Source organism: Cavia porcellus, unplaced genomic scaffold, assembly GCF_034190915.1.
Source record: "Cavia porcellus strain 051 isolate PalLab524CR breed Dunkin Hartley unplaced genomic scaffold, mCavPor4.1 scaffold_2, whole genome shotgun sequence".
Classification (NCBI taxonomy): Eukaryota; Metazoa; Chordata; class Mammalia; order Rodentia; family Caviidae; genus Cavia; species Cavia porcellus.
This window is the reverse complement of record NW_026947485.1, coordinates 133,452,080-133,475,573: the sequence shown is the minus strand read 5'-3', so window position 1 is coordinate 133,475,573 and position 23,494 is coordinate 133,452,080. Positions and strand designations below refer to the sequence as shown.

General features: G+C 37.3%; 1 non-coding gene across 1 annotated transcript; it reads right to left on the bottom strand.

The window, feature by feature from the left end:
* Positions 1–10,844: 10,844 nt before the first annotated feature.
* Positions 10,845–10,978, bottom strand: LOC111754504 (small nucleolar RNA SNORA2/SNORA34 family). Its single transcript, XR_002789185.2, has one exon. It is a non-coding gene; the product is annotated as a small nucleolar RNA SNORA2/SNORA34 family (small nucleolar RNA).
* Positions 10,979–23,494: the final 12,516 nt, after the last annotated feature.

The window sequence follows — 23,494 nt, the reverse complement described above, 5'->3', positions numbered from 1 at the left end:
GTCATTGGGCTTTGTTTCTTGATCCATTCTGGCAGTTTGTATCTTTCAAGTGGAGAATTGAGAACAATCACATTGAAAGTTATTACTGAAAATTACTGAGTTGCATATATTGTTCCATTCCTGCATCCAATAGATGAAGCCTACTTATTATTGATGAGTTTGTGTTTATTGCATAGATTGACTTGTAGTTTCCTTTTTGTTTGATTGTGTCCTTTTCTAGTTATGGAATCAGAGTAATATTAGCTTCCTGAAGTGACTGACATTATTCATCACTGCATTATTTTCCTGTTGTTGACTTCCTGTTCTTTTTCCCTTCTGCTTTACTGCTCATGCTACCTGATGTGCTCATTCTGTTAGATATCTGCTTCATTGTCTCTCGGTAGGACATTCTTCAGAGTTTTTTTTGAGTGCTGGCTTGGTCATGAATAAGGTCATGAAAATGCTTTGGGAGTTGTTTTAGGGTTTGAAACACTTCACTCCAGGCTCTTCTGGCCTTTTTCTGTGTTGAGCAGTCTGCTTCTACTAGGTTGAAATTTATAAATGATATTTGACTTTTTCTAATAGCATTTAAAGTTCTGCTCCTGTGTTGGACTTCTGGGATTTTGACTATGATGTACCATGAAGTTCTGTTTTGATCAGGATTATTTGGGGTTTTATGTGTATCACTTAGCTGTATGTATAATTCTTCTCTTATATTTGGGCAGTTTTCTGCTATTATTTCCATAAATAAGCTTTTGATACCATTTGTGTTGTTGTCTGTGTTGTTTGATTTTTCACTAGTTCAGAGTAATCTTAGATTAGTCTTCTTTGCCTCAGTTAAGAGCTGTTGGGATTCTAAATGCCTCTTGTACCTGGGTATTCATTTCATTCCTTAGGGGAGTTTTCTGTAATAATTTTAGCGAATAAATGTTGTGGGTCGCTTAGCCTCTATCTCAATCCCTTCCTCAAATTCATAGATCCACAAGTTTATTCTTTTAGATTTAGCTAGTTGTACTTAGACAATTTTTTATTATCTTTTTCATTTTTGTTGACTAAATTATTTTACATTCACTTTGTCTTTAGGGTCTGATATTCTTTTTTTTTTTGACTGATCTTGTCTGCTGCTGAAACTTTCAGGTGGGTTTTTTACTCCAGGATTTCTATTTATTTTTTTCCATAGTTTCTAGTTCTTTACTGAAGTACTTTTCCATATCCTGCCTTGTCCCCTTAATTCATTCAGCTGCTTATTTATATCTTCTGTAATGATCATCTTAGTAATTTGATTCATTCAGCTATTTGTTTCTTCCTTGATCTTTTAAAAATAATTTTAGTTTTTAAAAAATCTTTGATACTTAGTTGTCTGTAAGATCTGCTCTCAGTGAGTTATGAATTCTTTCAGTCATCTTGTTGCCTTGTTTTCTCAAATTTTTGTGTTTTGCTATTGTAGGCTGTAGATAAGATGAGATACAAAGCTATCCCATCATTGTGGAGATATTTTTAGTAAATAGATTTCTCCTTATGATGTACCCCAGCCTCTGGGTTTGATTCAGCATGCAGGCAGCCAGTGGGCCTATTCAGAATACTAGATTCAATTTTTAGTACTACATTGCAAGGAAAGAACAGTGACCAGTAACATTAATATCCAACAAAACAACCATGTATCAACATATACTTTGAAACTTGTTTACGAAGTTCCTGACTCTTTCTGCAGCCTAAGAAAGACAAAGGAATAGTAATGATGAAGGACAGACTTGGAAACTGAAGAAAAACAAGGAACTTATAATTAAGGGGAAAGAAAAAAAGAAACAAAAACAAACGAAAAAAGTAAGTTTTGAGGAGGTTATTTTTACACCCAGAAAGGAGGGAGAAATGAGGTACAGGCTTAAGAAGTTTTGTGAGGAAGTGGAAAGAAAGGAGAAAAAGGAAGAAAATATAAATGGAAAGTAACAGGAGATATACAGAGATATATATGTTAGTAATTAGCAGAAATACGGTGTTAGAAAACCTAAGCGTCACTGCTGCAGGAGAACGTCACAAGGGAGTGTAACACCTAGAAGCAAAGGCAATCATTGACTCTCACACAGTTACACGGGCATCCTCTGCCCTACATGTACTCTAAAAGAAAGTGAGTGTTAATGGAGATACCTAGATACATGAAAAGAAGAGGTTTGGGAGGGGAGGCTGGAAAGCGTGAGTGGGAAAGGAAAGGTGGAGGAGACGGGGACAGAGTTTAAGTGGAAAGTGGAAGAAGAGCTTGAGTCCAATTAATGAAACATTAAGTAAGCAAACACCATGAGACAGCTCTTGACTTCTGGGAGGACGGTGGTGAGCAACAGAGAGACAGCCTCTGGGACACCTGGTATCCAGACCCTGGAGTGTAGCAACATGAGGAAGAGAAGGAGGATGTGGGTCCTCAGGACCCAGAAAGTATCTAAGAATTGCAGCCCACAGGGAGAGCAGTGAAGAAAGGCAGAGGGCAGGTGGCGCTTTGTCCCTGAGCCGTACTCCGCAGATGCACGGTGACCGCAGGGCAGGAATACATCAGTGGAGCAAGCGGTGCATGCTGCAGGCTGCAGTGGCTGGTGAGTCGTTTGGGTTCAGACATCGCCCAGGAGAGGGCTGTCGGGGACAACCCAGCTCAGAACTCAGAGTGGCCGGGACCCGGCTCCATCAGGGAACCAGCTCCAGTCAGCAGTCCTTTACTAAGGGCTCTAAACACCAACAATAAGGCGACTCACCATAAGCAATTTATAAACATCAACCTAGAAACTGAAACGCCTCTTTTCATGGGAGAACGCAACATGACCTGTAAGATGTTAGAGAATCAAACAGAGGGTTTGAACAAAACAGGTTCCAGCCTCTCAGCCAGAAGCCAGCCTGCACTCAGCAGACTAGAGGTGCAAGCTTGTCGGACTACCCAGGACGGCGGTAAAGCTACGCCTGGCTTGCTGGTTCATCAACACGGATCTGGACTGTGTCTGCCCATGTTGTTTACCAGCGACAGCAGAGACACACTTTGAAGTGGACATTTGTCATATATTATTTCTTCCTTTCTTTTTCTATTTTTATTTTGCTTTCTGGGTTGTCCTTGTTTTTATTTGAGTGTGAATGTGATTTCTAGGGCTTTTGTTGCTTATGGATGTTCTGTTCTTGTTTCTGTTTTTTTCTTTTCTTTTTTCCTGTCTCCTCACCAGTTTCCCTAAGTCTGCGTAACCTTCCATTGCCCATTTTAGTGGCACCCATTTTAGTTTTGCAAGTTTAATCATCCTCTTCTCATCCCACTAAGCCGCGTGTCCTCCACAAGGTCCACTCTGGTTACCTACAGCACCCACCTGCGTAGTCGTTAGTAACAGAGAGTGACAAGGTGAAAAGGTGCTCTAGGGGAGTGTGTGCAGCTCTGCACCTCCTCAGACACACCAAGAACACACGACCCAAGGGCCAGTGTTATATTCAGCTGATTACTCTCTGCATTATGTTTCTGAACTCTTGAGTACTGTCTATGTGTCCCTGGAAAGAAAAAAAAAATTATCTTGCTTGGTTCACCCAAAATCACAAATATTTTTGAATTGTCAAATCTTTTAAAAACTAATTATTTGTTAATTTTTTGCATATTTATAGTACATGCTGGTTGTATTCCTTGTGGGGAAGTTGGTACGTGTCCACAATACCTCTTAGTTCGTTTTTTTCACTCTTTCCATTTCCTCCTATGCTCCTCCATTCATTTTGTGATTCCTTTTTTCTTATTTTTCTAAATCTTTTCACTCTATTCAGAGTGTTTAAAACTTGCTATTTATTTAATACAAAAAAAAGAAATAAAATTTATTTCTAAAACACTACATATTTACATTTGTACTTCATGCGTTCTTGACCACTTCAACCACTAGAGGGCGTTCTGACTCTATGTATTACATTGAATAGAAAAGCAGTCACCTATTAATTTGTAAAATATTTGGCTTCAGACTTTCTAAAATAACCTAAAAAATTATGAATCCCTAAAATAGGCTAGGTTTATATCTAAAATTGTTAAAAATAAGGGCAAAATTGTTATAAGAAATATATAACTTCTGGGTATTTTTAAAATACTGATGTTTTAAAATATAACATGTAATACCTACATATGCTCACCATACTCAGCGAACTACTATTTAAACATAAAAGAAATATATATAAAGAAGCTTTCTTCAGCAATTGGAAAGCCTTCATTTTCTTTCTAACTCATGTTCAAATTCCATTGGCACCACAAAATATAGTTTTAGCATTTTCAATCACTTTCTCAAAATTCTCTGCAAGAAAGTTATGTATATTCATTGAACGTACTTGTAAAAATTTCAGATACACATAGGACTCTATGACATTATTACTAACATTTGGTTAATGAAAGCAGCATAAATTTACTATACATAGTGATAATTACTAAACCAAATTGGTAACATTGTACTTGAAATACAGTTATTAAGTGAACAGACATTTATTCTATACTGAGGTGTGGTTTAGCATCAGTTTTATTTCTGACGAATTCAGGTAGCCCCCAATAGAAGTTTCAGTCATAAAATAGTGTAAAATTCCTGGAGCTCCTCTTTTTTGTGTGCCCAAAGTCACATTATCATTGCTCATTTAGGAATATTTTAATGATCTTTTTAGCTGTTAACTGGATTAGATTTTCCTAATATTTTGTTATTTGTTTGCTATTTTCATTTTTTTTTTGCTATTTCTCATAGCAAGAAAGAACTGAAAACTGATTTTTAAAATGATAGTTATCCACTCAGTGGAGTCCTTCACTTGCTTCTGATTTATTTTGAATTTTCTCATGGCTCGATGCTGCCAAGTTTTTCAGCTCTCAAACACCTTGTTCAATCTGTGGTCAGACCAGTGAGGGTTTGGAATATGAATTTCCCTTGTAAATCAGAAGTAAAATAATTATGAATGGAGAACGGGCAGGGAAAATCAGTATACTCTTCAAAACTAGAGATAGTCAGTGGGCAGCAGAGTTTTGAGAAATACCACCAACAAAAACATAAAGATCTAGAAATAACATGCACAAACTTTATAGAAAGTCTTAGTGTTAGCTAGTTGGGAAATCATTGTTTTAAATACTAAATAGTTTCTTTTAAAAAGACTTTTCTCATCTTTGGTCCTTTTAAATCAATTGTGTTGAGAATATGTGATGTAAGCCTTAAATTCAATTTTTATCTAAATTAGTACATTATTCTTTTTTTTTTTTTTTTGTCTTTTTCCTTTTTATCGGTACCAGGGATCGAACTCAGGACTGCCTGCTTGCAAGGCAGGCGCTTATGCCGCTGAGCTAAATCCCCAGCCCCAGCACATTATTCTTGTGATCAAGGAAGGAATTTCTTTTTGTAAATCAGTACATATAATTAGTCTATATCTCCTAATTTTTATTCATATTACAATAGCTAGTACTTGATAGTCTACATATTTGGACAGGCTTTGACAAATGTATATTCTTTAAAAACGCTCTCATCAAAAAGAAAATATTTCTATCAATGTAAAATGTTTTTTCATATTTACTGCTAAACTCCATCTGTAGAAAATGTATTTTCTACATTTAATGATTGAAAATATATTTTTTGGTTTAGTAAAATTACTGATACTCATAAAGACAGAGATAGCTGCAAAAAGCAACGCTTCCATAAAAAAGAGCACATTATGGATTAAAAACTGATGGTTAACACCAGCTGCGTCAAATCAGCATGGTGCTGAGTATAGGTGGTTCGCCTGAGGAAAGTTGCCAGCATCAAAGGAGTCCTGGAGAGGAACAATATAGCATTGTGGGTTCTCCTGTGTTGTTGTTTGGAGCTGTTAGTTCTGCTAGAGGACCTGATCACGCTGGCTTTCCTGATATGAACTTCGCCATTATCATCAGAGAAGCTTGGGACCATGTTACTGAGAGTGGCTGTGGTTAACTTAGGGGAGCTCTAGTTCTTACAGGGAGCGTTGCTTCTTGGCTCCGGAGGGGAAGATGATATGCTGTGCCATCCCTGGGAAAAGCTTGTCATGCTGGCTTCCTGAGGTGAACTCAGCTGTTCTCATCAGAGGAGCTTGGGACCTCATGGTCACTGAGGATGGCTGTGGTACTTTTCAGGGCAGCCCTGGCTGTTATTTTGAGTGCGGCTTCGTGGCTCCAGTGCAGAACCCTCATCCTACTGGCACATCTCCCTCACCCTACTGGCATGGACTTTTTCGCTTCCACCGCTGAGCCTTAGGTCTTTCCAGCGCAGATCTATAAAACAAACTTGGGTGAGTCTTTGTGGTGGTTTGCAGTTGGACTCGTGGGAGGAATTGTTGGGCTCTAGGTCTTCAGCTGGACTCATCCAGGACATTGCTGTGGGGTCCAGGCCCTCAGCTGGATTTTCTAAGTCTTTAATGTTCTGGACATATTTCCTGCACTTTCTTGTACTTAACTCTGGGTGAGCAACATAAAATAATATAAATTCTGTGTTCTTATGTAATTTTTCTCTTTGCAACTCTTTGACTACAACAAAAATTAATTCTGTCTTGGTTACTTTTCTTTCATTGCTGAGACAAAATACTTGACACCCAAAATTAGGGAAGGAAAGGTTTATTTTGCTTACCGTTTTGGAGGTTTCAGTCCATACTCAGCTGGCTCCAAGGCAGGGTGGTGTGGCCAAGGGTCAACAGTTCATGACTCCTGGAAGCACCAAGAGGGAGCAGGGGAAAACCACACCTCCTCCTCTCCCTTCTATCACCTGCTCCTGGGCAGGTGCAGGGCTCACACCGCCAACCCCAGTGCTAGACAACGAACCAATCACAAATGCTAGACACAGCTGCCTTAGAAAGGCCCACTCCCCATGACTGCTGAGGCTTTGGGGGGACATTTAAACAAACCCAATAGAGAAGCCCTAAGAGGCTGGGGATGTAGCTCAGTGGCACAGTGCCTGCCTGGCAACTGTGAGGGTGTGAGCTCATTCCCTGGTGTTGCCTCTCAGCTTACCATTGTTTACTTCCCTTTTAACTCTCCTGCCCGATCATTATGGTTATAGCCATCATGCATCTCTATAAAATTTGTCGATCTTGTTTTATTCAGTAAAAAAATCTCCATTATTTAAGGATGAAAATCTTCAATTTTATCTCCGTCTATTCCTGACATTCTATGCCCCTGTCTCTCCAGCATCATTGTAACTCTAATAAGAACAACATTCAGGGGCTGGAGGTTTAGCTCAGCGGCATAAGCGCCTGCCTTGAAGCAGGCAGTTATGAGTTTGGTTCCTGGTACCGATAAAAAGGAAAAAAACACACACAAAAAACAATGTTCAGCTTTTACGTTATGATAACCATGTAAACACTGTTTTACCACCAGGTTATATGGTAAACTGTGACTACCTTTATTTTCAACTGCAAATATCTTTTATCTCTTGGAATTTGTGTCATATTTTCCATTTGCTTCGTTTTTTATGTACTTAATTGGTTCCATACTATCTAATTAATATTTTGAAACACACTAAGTACCATATCAGTTTCATATCATGTAAGAAGACTCTTTCAAAGTCCTTTCCTGTTAGACTAATATGCCTGTGCTTGCCAGACAGCCATGGAACTGGGATCTTTCTTATCTCATAACAGGGACTTTCTTGGTTTCCCTCCTGTGTTGGTTCCTTTGGCTCTGAGATCCCATACATTCCCCCTTGATTTATCCCCCTATTTAGGTGAACCATAGTTTCCAATGGCATTGATCTTAGCCAAAAGGCTGAGAAATGATCCAATACCATTTTGAGGGATGATGCATAGGTATTAAGTTTCTGTAAATGTATAGCTAAAAATGTTATCTAGCCTTCCATTTAATTTATTAAAGAATAGGATATAAAATACTAGGTTGGAAGTAGTTCATCTTTTTATCTGGTCAGTGTGCTTATGAAAACATGTGATTTTATCATTGTTATATCAGTCAGTTTTCACAATACTGAGTCACAATACCCAACACCCACAATTTAAAGGAAGAAGGGTTAACGTTACTCACAGTTCAGGGGATTTAGTCCATGGATAGCTGGACCCAGAGCTGGATATCAGGACAGAAAATTGTATCAAAGCAAAGCCTCGTAGTTCATGTGCACCAGAAAGCAGGGCAGGGAAACAGAACGAGAAGAGGAAGTGCCAGATACCATATATAGTACCCAAGGCCATGCCTCCATGAGCCATAGAAACGTGATAAAAATATGCGCATTAGTAATCTTCTAGATGGCTGCCAAGCCAATCAAGTTGCCACAATTAACTATTATACTCCATATTCTTAGAACATTCTTTTTCTTTTTTAAAAGAATCCACTGTTTTGGGGTACTCACAATCTAATTTGGAAATTCTTTAAGATATCTGCTTTCACCTTTGGTAGAACAATGGAATTTTTAAAAATTCAAAATTTCAAAATAAACTAAATGTAATTTTATTCATCAGCATCGTAGAAAACAAAAATAACTACCTTTTCATTTACCTTTGAGGTCAGTTTCCACCTCCTGTATATGAACTTTTTATTCCTAGGAACTAGGTTACTCACTTTATTGGGACAAAAGTACTTGACATCCATAACATAAAGAAAGAGAGATTTCATATTGCTCATGGCTTAGGGGAATCCAGTCCATGGTTGGTTTGCTCCAAGCAGAAACCACATGATAGAAGGGCCTGATATAGGAAAACTGTTCACCTCATGGCAATCAAGAAACAGAGATAAAGAGAGAACTCAAGAACAAGAGTACATCTTTCCAGTTACACACACATCCAGCCCTCTAGTGACACTTTTCCAGCCAGGACTTGCTGCTTATAGCATATTTAGCTATGATCTCATCCACCCATAAGTATGGTATGGTCCAGCTGCCTTCCAAAATCCCTGCCCCTGAATACATGAAACTTTGGGGGGATATTTTAGATATTCCCAAATTTACTTCATTATCACACTTCTGTATCTCTTCTTATCAAGTTTTTGAAGTTCAAAAATATATCTGTGTTAAAATGCTGCCTGTTCTTCAGGTTTCACTTGATTTCCTATTTTATTTATTTTTTAAAAAAATTTAAATAGAAAACAAGAAAAGTCAAGAAGCAAACAAACCAAAAAATCAACAACAACAAAACAAAATGATAACAACAAAAAACAATAAAGATATAAGATTTCAAAACAAGATAATGGGAATTGAATAGGGGTTATTATATTGTATGTTGTTATCTTCAAAATAATTGCCCAGGTTACCAGATACAGGGATAAAACAAAACAATAAAACAGAACAAAACATTGGATTTCAAAAACAAGACAGAAGGAAATCCCTCAATTTGCTATAATGCATATTGTTATCCTCCAAACAGATGCTCAGACTTTAGGCCTGCAAAATCAATCAAATAATACAAGCATTAACTTATTTATTTATTGTTTACTTCAGTTGCTATCAGCGTAGTCTGAGTTCCTCTGAACCAGTTCACTGGGCTGGTGGGGGTGACATTCTTCTTCTTGTCTCCCAGCCCACATGGCTACCACTGGCTCACAGGAAGGCATGGGCTCAATTTCCTATTTTATTCATGAAATTTTCTCTATTTGCTTCTAACAAAAAAATGTAGTCTTTGTAAAAAATTATTTTTTCAAAAGTTATTCCAATGTCCATAAACTATTTATATGCAAAGTTAAGGCTGCCTATTTTAGGCAGCTAAAAGACATAAATTCATTGCAATTTTAAAAAGAAAAGCACATATTTAAAATGTTAACCATCTGTTGTTTCAAATCAGAACAGAATATAGTATCTGCAGTCTTCCTGGAGGTAGACAGTGAAGTTCCATAGTTAAGTAATTTTTTTATCCTGATTTTTATTTCAAATGAATTAGAAACTTACCTTTATTTATCGCTGAGAATGGGAGCACTATTTGATACAGTTTGTATTAAACATGAACCTGGAAGTTAAGCAGAGCTTGTTTACTGAGAATGACTTCCACCCCTCTCTTAGGCACGCATAAATGAGCACACACCAAAACAGTAATACTGACAGCATGAGGCAGAACTGTGTTTCATTTAGCTCGGAAACGTTTATTGTCTTTCAGCACTTGGTGGAGTGGGGGGATTTAAAGTTTGCACAATAACATCAGTAATGCCATTCTCTGAAGAACGAAAAATATCTAGTGCTTCACAAGAAGAAAAATCAATGCTGTAGTAAATTTGAACCATAATTCTGTATTCTTTAGAAATATAAATTTTGTTTTCAACATGAACATATGAGTTTTGAAGTGTTGGTTTCTTATTATTCTCATACAATTACACAGTATGAGTTTCATTGATTTTTTATTGGCATTTAAACTGTCATGAGATAGTGTTTTAATTTTGTGACTCCTTTTCTTTTTTTTTCAGTTATTCAGCAATAATTTTATTTTTATTTTAAAGGGGGTAAAATTAAATACAACATAGCAGAACAAAATAGAACATAAGAAAGTAATGTAAGAGATATAAATTTTAAAGCTTAGACAACCTGAGATCTTCACTATCTATCATATTGTCTCGTTTTCTCCCAAATAGTTGTCCATATCTTCGCATACAGAGAATTCATACAAAACAATGTAGTATAAAACTGATCCGAACAGAATGAGGAAGGTGTTTTAGGTCTTCAAAACCAGACAGTAGGGAAGTCACTAATGGCTGCCTTAGAGTCTCTTGTTCTCTTCAAAATAGCTGTCCATACTTTCATGTGTATTGAAGGTCAACAAAACAAAACAGGCAGGGGGAGGGAGGGTTGCTTGGTTTCGCGGTGCTCCAGGTCCCAGCATGGCGCAGGTCCCAAAACACTGGAGACTTCTGACCTGGGCCTGCGGAGCCTGCCACACTCACAGCTGCTTACAGGAGGGGTAGGGGAGGGGTTGTTTCAAGCTGTTTCTTTCTAATCAGACCATTTCACTGCCCAAGTTCTGAAATGGCCAGCAGACCACTGAAAGACATCTCTTTAGGCTCCTGTTTGAAACCAACAGTGTCAGGAAGCTGCCAGCCTTGATTCAGGGCCAATGACTCCTTTTCAAGAGTCATGCAGAAAACTTCCCTTCAAAAGCTAGTTAATGACTTAGGAAGAAGCGTCACCATTTACTTACTCATGATTTCTTCCTGTAACATGTGAAAAGAGATATACGCATTACCACAGTTAATTATATTTTTAGTTTCATTTAATTTGACTCATTATCAGGAGTCATATTTTCTACATGATTCTTCTCTGTGACGAGAGGTGTATATAAATTAGTGTTAATATAAACTCTTTTATTTATTTTCAGCGCATGTCTTTTTCTTCCTGCATACCCAGCTAAAGCCTTTGAATTAACTATTTGGAGTTTATGTCAGGGGTTAGTAAACTTTTTCTGTAAATGATAAAGAGCTAATGTTGTAGGCTTTGCTAGCCTTTTGGATTTTTGCAATTACTTTCCCATTGTAACATGAAAACAGACATAAACAGTGCGTAAACAACATGCCTGCCTTTAAAGATGTGTATTTACAGTCTTTGCCATGTCAATTTCACATAATTTTCACATGTAGAAAATATTGCTCTTTATTTTCTTTTTTGAACCATTTAAAATATAAATCTACATGTGGACTACTGAACTTACCAGGGATCTTGCCGGATTTGAATTGCAGGCCATCGTTTGCTGACCTATGTCCTATCTTATACCTCAGAAAGAAAATCAATTAATCAAATGAAAAGTTCTTTTTCATGTGGTGTGGGTTTTAAGCAATAAATGAAACAAAGATCATCAAAGAACTCTATCTTACACATATTGCTTAGATGCTAACATCAAAACCATGACTTGATCACTAGTGATTAACAGTGAAAGGAGTCACCTGCCAGAACATAGAGAATCACTGCTCTTCTACATTGTATGTCACTTATTTTACGCAACATCTATTGGCATCATTTGAAAGAATTTGACTGATGGCTTAACTTTTCTTTATTTGTTCATCAGCATGCTGGTAAAAATGTTTAACTTGTGACATTCAGGTTTATGATGACTTTCTTACATGCTCACTTAGATACTTATTTTTTCTGTAAAAGTCACAATAAACAAGATCCCAGTTCAAGCTCAACTGCTATTTAAGAGAAATATATATTCATTTGTGTGTGTGTGTGTGTGTGTGTGTGTGTGTGTGTGTGTGTGGTGGGCACTGAACTAGGGCCTTGTGCCTGGAAGGCAAGAACTCTACCACAGGGCCACATCCTCAGCCCTCAGAAATATGTATTCATGAGAAGGTATTTATGTATATATGTATTAAATTTGATTTATGTCTTTCATCGATTGTGGAAAATAGCCATTATTTCTTTGAATATACCATGCTTTGATGTTCTAATATTTTTCTTTGGAGATACTATTATTATATGAAAACCCTAAATTTTTATCTTCCATGTCTCTTAAACATTCTTAAAATTTTTATTATAAATTTCTTTTAGCATAAAATTAATAAATTACAGAAAATAATATAATCTACACCCATAAATCATCTTTGTTAAATCTCAGCATTTTGTTCTATATGTTATAAGTAATTTTGAGAAATATAAGTATAATTACATATAGACACACATAAATATACACACAATTATAGAAGTATAATTACATATAGACACACATATGTAACTAAAATCTCCTGGATAGCTTCTCTGAATCTATCCCCTTTCCTAAATTAACAACATTCATATCACATATGATGATCACATATATCAAACTATTCTTCATGTACAGTTTATCTCTGTTTTAGTGTATCGATTAAAAGATCCTTACTTAATTTAAGGTCATATGGAAGCAAATAAATTTATACTTTCTTCTGATGTTTAAAAATGTTTCCTTCTGGAATATCTTCAACACATCTGGTTTATGTTCATATAGAGTGAGGTAAAAATACAGTGTTAAACTTTGCATATGATATGCAATAGTTCAAACATATTTTATTAAATAAGTTCCTTTTCCACTGGTTTCAGTAGTCAATTCATCATAGATCAAGATTTTGTGAATGTAATAGTTACATGTATTATGGATATAATAGTTAATATATGTTCTACGAGCTTATTTTTCTAATTCCCACGCAATATGACATTGTTTCAATTATTATGCATTAGATAGGTTATTGATACCTGGTAGGATGCATTGTTTGTATATGTTTTTTAATATTCTGCTCTATCTCCAATGTAATACAGATTTTTTTGTTTTGCTTTTAAAAGCTTCAGAGTAATATGTGTAGCAGGTGTGTAAATCTGAGTATCAGTCTAGTTGGTCATGTATCTGTCTTGAATGATTGTGTACTGAGGGCATGAGTTTGTGTAGCTTTGTAAAACTGATTGATCTTACAAGAAGGATCACTGCAGATGGGATCCTTGGGGGCATATGTCGTTGCTGACAAGTGTTTCAACAGATAATGTACCAGGACTGGTGGGAGTGGGTCAGTTTTCCAATGAAGTCCTCTTATATTATATTTATCTTATCTTACATTCATCATCATACTTAGCCCCACTTTTCTTTTTGGCTGTTTGTGCCTTTTCTTTTTGGCTGTTTGTGCAAAATCATTACACATTTAGATTTATTTGCTCCTGCTCAGGCCGGTTTGCAATCTATGTGAAGAACTGCTTTTATGTATGCTTCAATCCCTCCTTTAATCGTTCCTTTTCATCTTTAATGAAGTGGATATATTTTCTTTGAATTGTGATAACACAGTGAAAATGCAAATATAACCTATCAGGGACCTGGGCTAGATCCCCAACCTCCCAAATTAGTGTACAGTAAAGGCTTGAATAAATGAGATAAGTGCTATGATTTTAGGGCCTCCAGGAGGATCAAAACTGTCTGCAGAGTTCTGGGACTCTGGGGGCTAAAATGGGGATGTCTCTGGGCAGCCTGTATTTATTTAGGGGTGGAAAATGCAGGAAATTGGACAGAACTTGGGAGTGGTTCAAGGACTTTTCTAAGTAACAAATTATGTTAATTTAGGAGGAGTATCTTATGAGAAGATCTCCTTGTTGCATTTCACTACAGGAGTGAAGTGCCTGCAGCTATAGTCTTTATTTAGTCAACTGGAGTTAGAGCCAGGTGTTCTCTGCCTGCCGGGCCATGCAGCAGCCCTGCATGTGTGTTCAATTTTCAGTTTTAATGGCTCCCAACGAGAACCAGTGTAAATGACGATATTCAGCTGCCTTGAAAGTACCATGAATCAAGACCATATTGCAGCTCAGTTGAATGCTAAGCAAGAGTGGCCATCAATGCAGCCCAACCTCTAAAATCTTAGAATTATTAGAGTACGATGAAACTTTAGCAAAACTATAATTAATTTTAAATTTCTAATTTATGAAATATATGTGAAACTGTATTGGAAGTTTTTTAACATTCATAATTGCTAAACAGACTATTGGAGGACCATCACAGACCATAGGGGAGGATAGTCCAGGTTATGAGGAAGATGTTTTGAAAAATACTGTCCTAAGGCATTTACTTTCAAGTGTCATAATTTTGTACATCCTGTGTTTCAGAGAAGAATAATTTTAAAAATCCTAGAAATATAATCGGACGGAAGAGCAATTAGAACCTCACATGTAGCCAGATCTAGATTCTGACATTTGTCACCTTGAACTTCACTCTGTTGCCCAAGAAATCCCCCAGGACATCTTATCCCACTTTCCATAGGCTTTCAGAGAACATAGCCATTGTTCCAAGGATAGTCTTGGTTTGTTGTTGTTGTTTGCTTGTTTGTTTGTTCTTGTGCTGCTGGGGATTGAATACAAGCTCTTTGCCCTGAGCTAGCATTTTTTTAAAAGATGGATTCTCTTTTATAATGAGATGTTTCTGTGAATGTTTTCATCATATTTTAAGTTTTTCAAAATAATCACGCTTTTGGTTTTAAAAGTTTAAAGTACTAAAAGATTTTTAAAAACTTGACACAGCAGTTCTCCTGACTTTTACATTTGAATAACATTTCCCAAAAGCAACCACTTTAGACTTTGAATTATTTTTCCCCTGGTATTTTACTTTCATATAAATGTAAACATATAAACATATATAAAAATAAATACAAATATAAATATAAATACTTGGAGCTTTTGTTTCCATGCAAGGAAGTTACAGATAGATATAGCTGTGAATGTAGATAAATGTATTTTTTTCCTATTTCATCAAAAAGCATTTTTTTTCAAAAAGCATGTTAACCACTTAACAGTTTACCTCGGGCCTCACTCAAGACAGCGTGTTTGTTTACGTGTTGAGTATCCTGAGAGTCATTCAGACTGTTTCAACCAGTAAATTCTTGTATTCAGTAAGTTTGACAAAATTGTGGGTTTTGTATTTCCTGTTATATTATCCTATGAAGAGTAATGAAAAATATACAAGTTTTGGTCATCCTGTACTTAACTGAACTGGTAAGCGGTTAAGTTAATTTTTGTGATAGCGGATGACTTTTGCTTTCTCAGCTTGTTTAGCTTCTTTTTCCAAATACGGTGTTAACATAAGTTTAATTACATTCATGTGGCATTTTCATTTCAACCATTTTTATTATAAGTTTTACAGCATGGAAATACATCTTCTGGCATCTTATTTGGGGAATTCAAAAAACAAATCTTGATGACACAGTTCTATTATAAGAAACTTCTCAATAGCCTTGGGGGTTGCTGAGATCCACAAGCCTCTGCATTTTAGCTTTGGAATGATGTGTCTTGTTTTCTGACGTGCATTTGAAGTCCTCTGTCATGAACCTAAAGCCACTATCAGGTTTATTTTTTATTATTCCTTCTATAACCAAAGTGTCCCTCGTCCTACCAGCCTCCATTTTTACTGTCTGCATGTTTATTGCTTTTCCACTGATACAGCAGGAAGTTGGCTGAATAGGAATTGGTTCATTAAGCATGTAAACATTGTATCTAAAACACAAGTAAATAAGTCCTGAGTAATAGCTAAGGAATATTCTCCTGTAGTATCCTGTAAGATCTCTCTGGTGGTTCACGTACTCTTCCTCCTCCTGTTATTGGATATGTTCTGGATAGTTCACTTTGTCAGAAAACTGATATTGGAACAAATGGAATTGGAAAAAGAGGTGACATTATATAATATGCTGAGTTATATATATCAAAGGACGAGCTTTCTTGCAAAATACCTCATGGGAAAGAGGTTGCAGAAGCGTTGCTGAGAAATTCATCTTGTTATACATAATAGACCAGTTCAGCAAGAACTCCAGCTAGGAAGGCACCAGATAAAGCAGACTGTAGAAATGAGTCATCCAGAGTCAGGTAACAGAGATACTGGGGATCCCAAGCCGGCGGGTGTTAGGCCTCTATCTGAAGCATCACCTGCCTGATAGCAAAGGTAATAAAGGTCGAAGCCTTGATTATATTCACGTTCCAAGAGCAGAGAGAAAAGTGTATCTTTGCCTTCTCTTTTCTGCAGTTTGGGCATTTTACTTCAGATTTTCATTTAGTAATTTTGTTATTTATCACAAACATTTTAAGTACCTGAGAATACATGGGAATGGCAGAATAGAAGGCATAGACAAGGATAACTCAGGTCATTTTAGTTTATTAATTGTGTTAGGTTAGTTCATTGAACTTGGGATGTACAAATGAAAGATGCTCAGCAAAACAAGGAATATGTAGTCTGTGAAGAAAAAGTCAATCCTTGATGTTTTAGTTTTCTGGAAAGAAAACATACCGATACAGCCTAAAAAGACTGCATGAAGGATATTTTAAAATCAGCATAAAGACAATTTTGAGGACTTCTGGGAACATGGTGAGTGGTGAACAGCAAAGAAACAGCCTCTCTGAGATTTGGTGTTCAAGGCTGGAATAAATCAATGTGAAACAGAGAAAAGAGAGGAAAGTGGGTCCCCAGGACCCAGTAAGGATCTGAAGTGAGAACTGAAGCCCACCAGCAGAGTGAAGAGACAGACCTCAATCCAGAGGAAGGAGGTGGCAAGCAATGTTTTCTCCCTAGCCCCTGACTCACTGTGTGGGAGGGATGACTTGAACCTGCAGATACACAGTGACTACTGGAAACCTCAGAGAGCTCCACAGAGAAATGCAGGAATGAAATGGAGCAGTGAATGCAGCAGACTGCAGTGATTGGTTAGTTACTGGGGTTCAGACAACCTCAGGAGAGGGTGATTGGCTGGGAGCCATCTTGGAGAAGGGCCAGCTGAGCTCAGAACTCAGCTGGCTCCATCTAGCAGTTCCCAGGGTCAGGGTGTGGTAGAACTGAGTTCAAACTTGCAGGAGGCACATCGAGTGTGCAGGCTGAATAACTCTGGTTCCAATTGCACACACAAATCCAACCTGAATTTTAGTGGAACTAAAGGTGCAGGCTTGCTGGGATTATCCACTGTCCTGCTCTAAATCTACAGCTGGTTTGTTGGGATTAATGAACACAGATCTGGGCTCTGTCTGCCCACTCCGTCTACCAGTAACAGCAGAGACACAACTCAAGGTGTTGTTTTCTTCTTCTTTTGTTTTGCTTTGCTTTGTTTTCTTTTTTTTGATTATTCTTGTTTGTACATGAAGGTGAATATTGTTTCTACTTTTATAGTTTTGTCCTGTTCTTGTTTTTATTTCTTCCTTCTGTCTTTCCCTCGTCTTCTGCACCACTTTCCGATAATTTCAATAATTTCCCCTTCATCCTCCAGCCTTATTCCTAATCTCTTTCTCCTCTTCCATTTCTCTATTTTTCCCCCAGACCTTTTAAAACATTTTCCCTTGAAAGTAAGATCATCATATTGAGGGCCCATGTACTATATACAATTTTCTGTTTTGTTTTAGATTTTGTTATAAAACCACAAATATAGTTGGTATGGTTAAAGGTGGCAGATTAATAGTTATGACAGTTTATCGTTTTCTAGGCTATGTTTGATCCAGTCATTCCTTCTGATTGCACTTCTCTAACCAAGGTGGCATCACTGTTCCGATCAGTTGTTCTTCCTGGTATGCCAAGACTGAGAGCGCCTAAGGGTCATAAACAATATTATAGTCCAGTGCCAAAGAACAAAGGGGCTAGGCCAAATAGGCAGTAACTTCTCATCTCCAATAAGTAGAAGATGTAGGATCTTACAACAGACTCAAAATCCAAAAGCCAGAAACACCTGGAAATCCTCTCTGAGAAGTAGTCATTTCCTAAAGTTCTAAATACTAGTAATAAAGCTACTCACCATAAACAAGTTTATAAGCATCAACCAGGAATTATACTAAAATATAGATAAAAGGAGAAGACACTTAAACGAAATGCAATCCCAAACTTCCAGCTCATCGAAAGCAAACACAAGAAGCAATGCCATTTGAAAACCACCCACCTGAACTCTTACAAGTGGTAACGGCAATGGTAACAAAGCAGATTAATGAGGCTCTAGAAAAAAATCAAATCAGAAATAATTTCTCATATAATAACAGAGATGGTGACCATAATGAATGACATGATTAGTGACTTGAGAGCAGTTACAAGTTACAAAACAAACAAGAGGAGCTTAGGGAAATGATGGCAACCATGAAATCAATGTGGAGACTTCTCAAAAAACTAAAACTAGAGTTTTCCCTTGATCCAGCTATTCCTCTTTTTGGTATCTTCCCAAAACAATTAAAACCATCATGCCGAGTGCGCAACTCCCCTCCCTGGTAAGCGGTGGCGGTGTGACTGACTGCGGCCCTGCCTGGGGGAGAACCACCAGCAGCTCCTGAGATCCGTGCCATGTTGGAACATAGGACCCTGGGAAACCAAGCAACCAGCCTGCCTCGCTGCTAACCAATAGTGAACCTACTGATGCATGGCCTAGAGTCAAACATCCCACTTCCCCTATCACCCTTCTGCTGTCCTCCCTGTTAGCAAATGGGAGCCAGAAATCTGAGTGTCTCCTGGGAGGCTGACCATAGTAAGTAAGGGGGACTTCCTTCTACCATCTCTTTGAAAGCAAATATTTTTATTACTGTTTTGCTCTATTCTGATTAATGGTACTGCTCTATTCAATATTCTGTTTTGCTAAGTTCTATAATATTCTGTATTTCATCTCATTTTGATATATGTGATTGAAAGAACAACTATTATAAAGATAAGGAAATATACTGTGATACCTATTACTGTTATCCCAGTAACCTGCTGTGAAGTTCTGTACCAGTTTCACTGTATGATCTTAGTTGGCTTTATTCTGTCTTGTTCTGTTGTATTTTACCACTTTCAAAATAAAAATTTTTAAAAGAAACATCATGCCACAGCAATACATGCTCATCCATGTTTGTAGTGGAACAGATTGTAGTAGAAAATCTTGGAAACAGCCCCAATGCCTATCAAACAATGAGTGAATTAAGGTGTGTGTGTGTTTTTTTTTCAAAAAATACAATACAGTACTAGTCTGCCACCAAGAAGAATAAGTTTGAGACATTCCTCGGTAAACAAATGTACCTTGAGACCATACTCCTAAGAGAAATCAATCAGATACACTTTTAAATACTGCATTTACTTTCTGGTGTGAGAAACCAACAGTGTAAATAAGGACCAAAATGTATAACAGATACTGGAAATGGGAAGAAAATATTTAAATCTGAAGGGGAACAAAGGGGATGGAAGAGAGGAAATGAAGAAAAGGACAAGAAAAAAAGAGAATAGAGGAGTTTCAAAAATGGCGGCTTGCTAGGGGATTGGGCGGAGAGTCTCTCCAGAGAAATCATATTAGATGTTAGAATATGACAACATGGAGAGGGCCAGATGAATGGATAACGATTCTTATTAACCAAGACAGCACGACTAAAGGATTTAAGGTCGTGCTGAGACTGCCATGGCTGATAACGGGAGGCTGCAAGTCCTACACCTTTAACACACACTGACCAGGGAATCCAAGAGGAAAAGCTGTATTGGCTTTTGGCGACTGCTGGAAATTGAGACCTGGGACCCTGTGAAGCAGCCAGGGCTGCCTGGCTGCGCCGGAGGAGATTGTGAGAAGCTCTGGAGCTCTGAAGCCAATCACCGTGCAGTATTCTGACTGTCCCGCACTGTGTCGGCAACGCAGTAAAGGCAAGCGGCGTAGTGTGCAGTAGACTCAAGAGGAAGACTTGCACTGAGTCCTGGTGAGTACTAGGGACTGGGTCCCGTGGCTGCTGTGGCTGGCTGGAGGACATCTTGGAACTGGGCAGATCTCCTGCTGCGGTGACATTAGATAGTCGCTCCTGGCACAGAGAGGTCTGGAAGAGGACAGCTGGGGTTTGGGCAGAGCCCTGTGCCATGGTGACATTAGTCAGCTGCTTCTGGCACAGAGAGAACTGGCAGGATCTGCTGGGGCTGAACCAGGCCTCTGGTTGGGACCCAATAAGCAGATATAAAATAGTCCCGACTCTGTGATCCACAAAGTACAGCCTAATTTGCGGATTGACTGGCACAGAGGCTGAAGGCTAGCCTGCATTGTCCCTGCATCCCTGCCTACCCCAGATAACAGCAAATTGGGGAGGACAGCAAAAACTCAAGTCAGCATGCTTCTGAAAGGCCCTAAGCAATACGGAGAGGGCCAGAGACCCCCAGGACACTCCAGTCTGAAAGAAACCAGAAACATGACAAGAGATAGAAATAAAAAAAAAATCTCAAGCTGCCCAACATGAGAAAATAAGCCCAGGAGAAGTAAACACTGAAGAGAACAAGCACAGTAACCATCTAATACTGGACACAGCATCAGCTGAAATAAAACATACCTCCATGACCTCAAAGATGAATTTAAAGCTATACTCCTGATCCAAGTGAGGCAAGATATAAAGAGATTAATTAAAGAAATGACAAGCCCCACCCAAGAGAACACAGATGGAAGAACTGAGGAAATCAGAAAAGAAAGAGAAACTTCTGAAGAAGAATTTAAACATAACTTAGAATACATGAAACAGATCCAAAGAGATTACCAGGGAACTAAAAACTCCATTGAACACTGGCAAAATGCCTTGACAGAAACTAAAGTTAGCATTTTGAATCTTGAAGAGAGATTTATGATATATGATCGTGAAAGAAAAGACCTCTTAAAAATAACAAGGAACCAGAAAGAAACAAGTCAAAGGCTAGAAGATGACAAAAGGATACATAACTTAAGAATAAAGCATGTGAGTGAGGAAGCAGGAGCAACCAAACATGAAATACAAAGAATATTCACAGATATATTAAAGCAAAATTTCCCATGTATAGCAAAAAGAAATGATATCCAGATAAAAGAGGTATACAAAACACCAGCTACCTACAACCAAAACAGATTTACACCCAGACATATAATAATCAAGATTCCAGAAATCCACCAAAAGAACAGAATATTAAAAGCAACCAGAGAAAAGAAGCAGATTACCTATAATGGGAAATTATCAAAATAACAACAGACTTATCAACACAAACTCTTAAATCAAGAAGGGAATGGGGAGAAATATTCCAAGTCCTGAAAGAAAATAATTTGCAACCAAGATTCATATACCCATCAAAACTCTCTCTCAAAATTAATGGAGAAATAAGATGCTTCCAAGACAAGGAGGAACTATGGGAGTTCGTGGCCATCAACCCAACCCTACAGAGAGTGCTGAAGGACATTCCAGAGAAAGAGAGGAAGGGATACCAGGATTCCAGCAACAGTGGCAGAGGTCTCATTAAGAGGGCAGACAGTGGAATGAGGGAGTAAGGTGGACAAATTATAGCAGTAAAGTGGAGTAGCAGACATGAGGCAAAGACGGTAAGTTATAGTCTTTAGTATAGATAGCTTTGATACATTATAAAAAAAGGCAGAGGTCATTGTTAATAGTGTATCAGGATTTAAAAGACACAGTAGTCTTATCGCCCTGTAAAGTTTGAATTTAATTTGTTCTGGTCTGTCCACTCGTATCAGATTTGAGGGCACAGACATCTGACCCAAAAATAGCAGGTTATACCATGGTAACTATCCTTACTTTCCTATTAACTTAAACTGAAATCCTGTGTTACTTACATTGTCTTACTATGACTGATCTTATTTGAATCCGATTCATAAGACCGCAGTTTTGCCTTGGCTGATTTTATTTGAATTTGGTATGTTTGATAGTATCAACCCTAAAAGTAGAGGCAACTACTCTGAAGATGACAAGATGTAAAAGATATCCATACTAGTATTAATTATTAACAGCTCTCAAGTCCTACAATGTTTTCAAAGTGGTGTTTTTATAAAAATAGCTAAGTAATACTATGTTTAACTATATTAAGCCCAATGATGTGGACAAATCTATTGAAAATAACAAGAGAAAGCACAGTAATTATGGTAGATCACCTAATATTGTTGTCTTATGTGTCTTATTCATTGCATGTTTTTCTAGGAATTTGTTTTGCTGTCTTGTTAAGATTTGTTTTTCCCTATAATACAGAGAGGATAGATATACATGTATATCTATCACATTCTCAAATTCACACATGAGATTTTTTTTAAAAACTATTTACGGGAACAGATTATATAACGCAAGATGTAATGAAAAGATACTCTGAAGAAGAAGAGAACTAAGAAACCCAATGCTAATTTTGTAGCATTATGATATAAAATCTAGCAATACTATTATTTACTGATCAGAGTGATATTAGTCTAGTCTCTTAAGTTCAGTTTCAGCATATGTAAAGATAAGGACAGCTACTATGAAGAGAATGAGAGATGCGATGGTAGTTATTATTGTCTTCCCCACTGTTAGATCTTGAAGACCTAAAAAGCCTTCATCATCCTGTAATGATTTGATTAGTTCTATAATATGCAGTATGTATATAATGTGGGTGAAGATGGGGACAACTATTTGGAAGAAACTAGAGACAATTAGATAAACAGAGAAATTCTCCAGTGGACTTGCTTTGAAATCTGTATTTCTTTAAATTGTTTTTCTTTAACTGTTTTGTTCTGTTTTGATATGTTTAATCTTACCCTCTTTAAGATATAAAACAAGTGTGTAGGACTGATAACCATATTACTAAGTTTTTGTTAGATCATCGAGCAGAACTGTTGGCAGTGTCACTATTTGAATGTCATTTTACATACTTTAATTTTGTAACCTTAACAGCTATTTCTAAGATGACAATATGTAACTTATCAACTGGTGATTTCTTACCGTTTATTTTTCTGTAATTCTGTATTATTTCTACCCTTTTTTAATGTCCATGTATTTTTTCGTTTCTCTTTAAATAAAAGAAAAAAAGAAAAAAAAAAGAGAATAGAGAAAAAAATGGGAACAAACCTTTTGTTAATAAGGAGGGGAAGAGGGTTGAAGGGAGAGGAGTGGGGCAAAAAAGAACCAAAATGTATCATGTACAGCTACAGATCCCCTGGGACGAATGTTATCATTATGCATGTCTAAAGTATACCATTAAAAAAACAATATTTTTAAATCTTAAAAAATTTGGTTCATGATCTCCTTTGGGGTCCATTCTTCCCATTTTAATCAGGAAATCACTTGCTAGTAACTGAGCCTATTGATAGTGCTGTTAAATTGACTAAGGAAGCAGAGTATTTGAAACACTGACCCATTTATTCCTCTAAAGCACAAACCACTGATCTCCGTTGCTGAGATTTATTTTC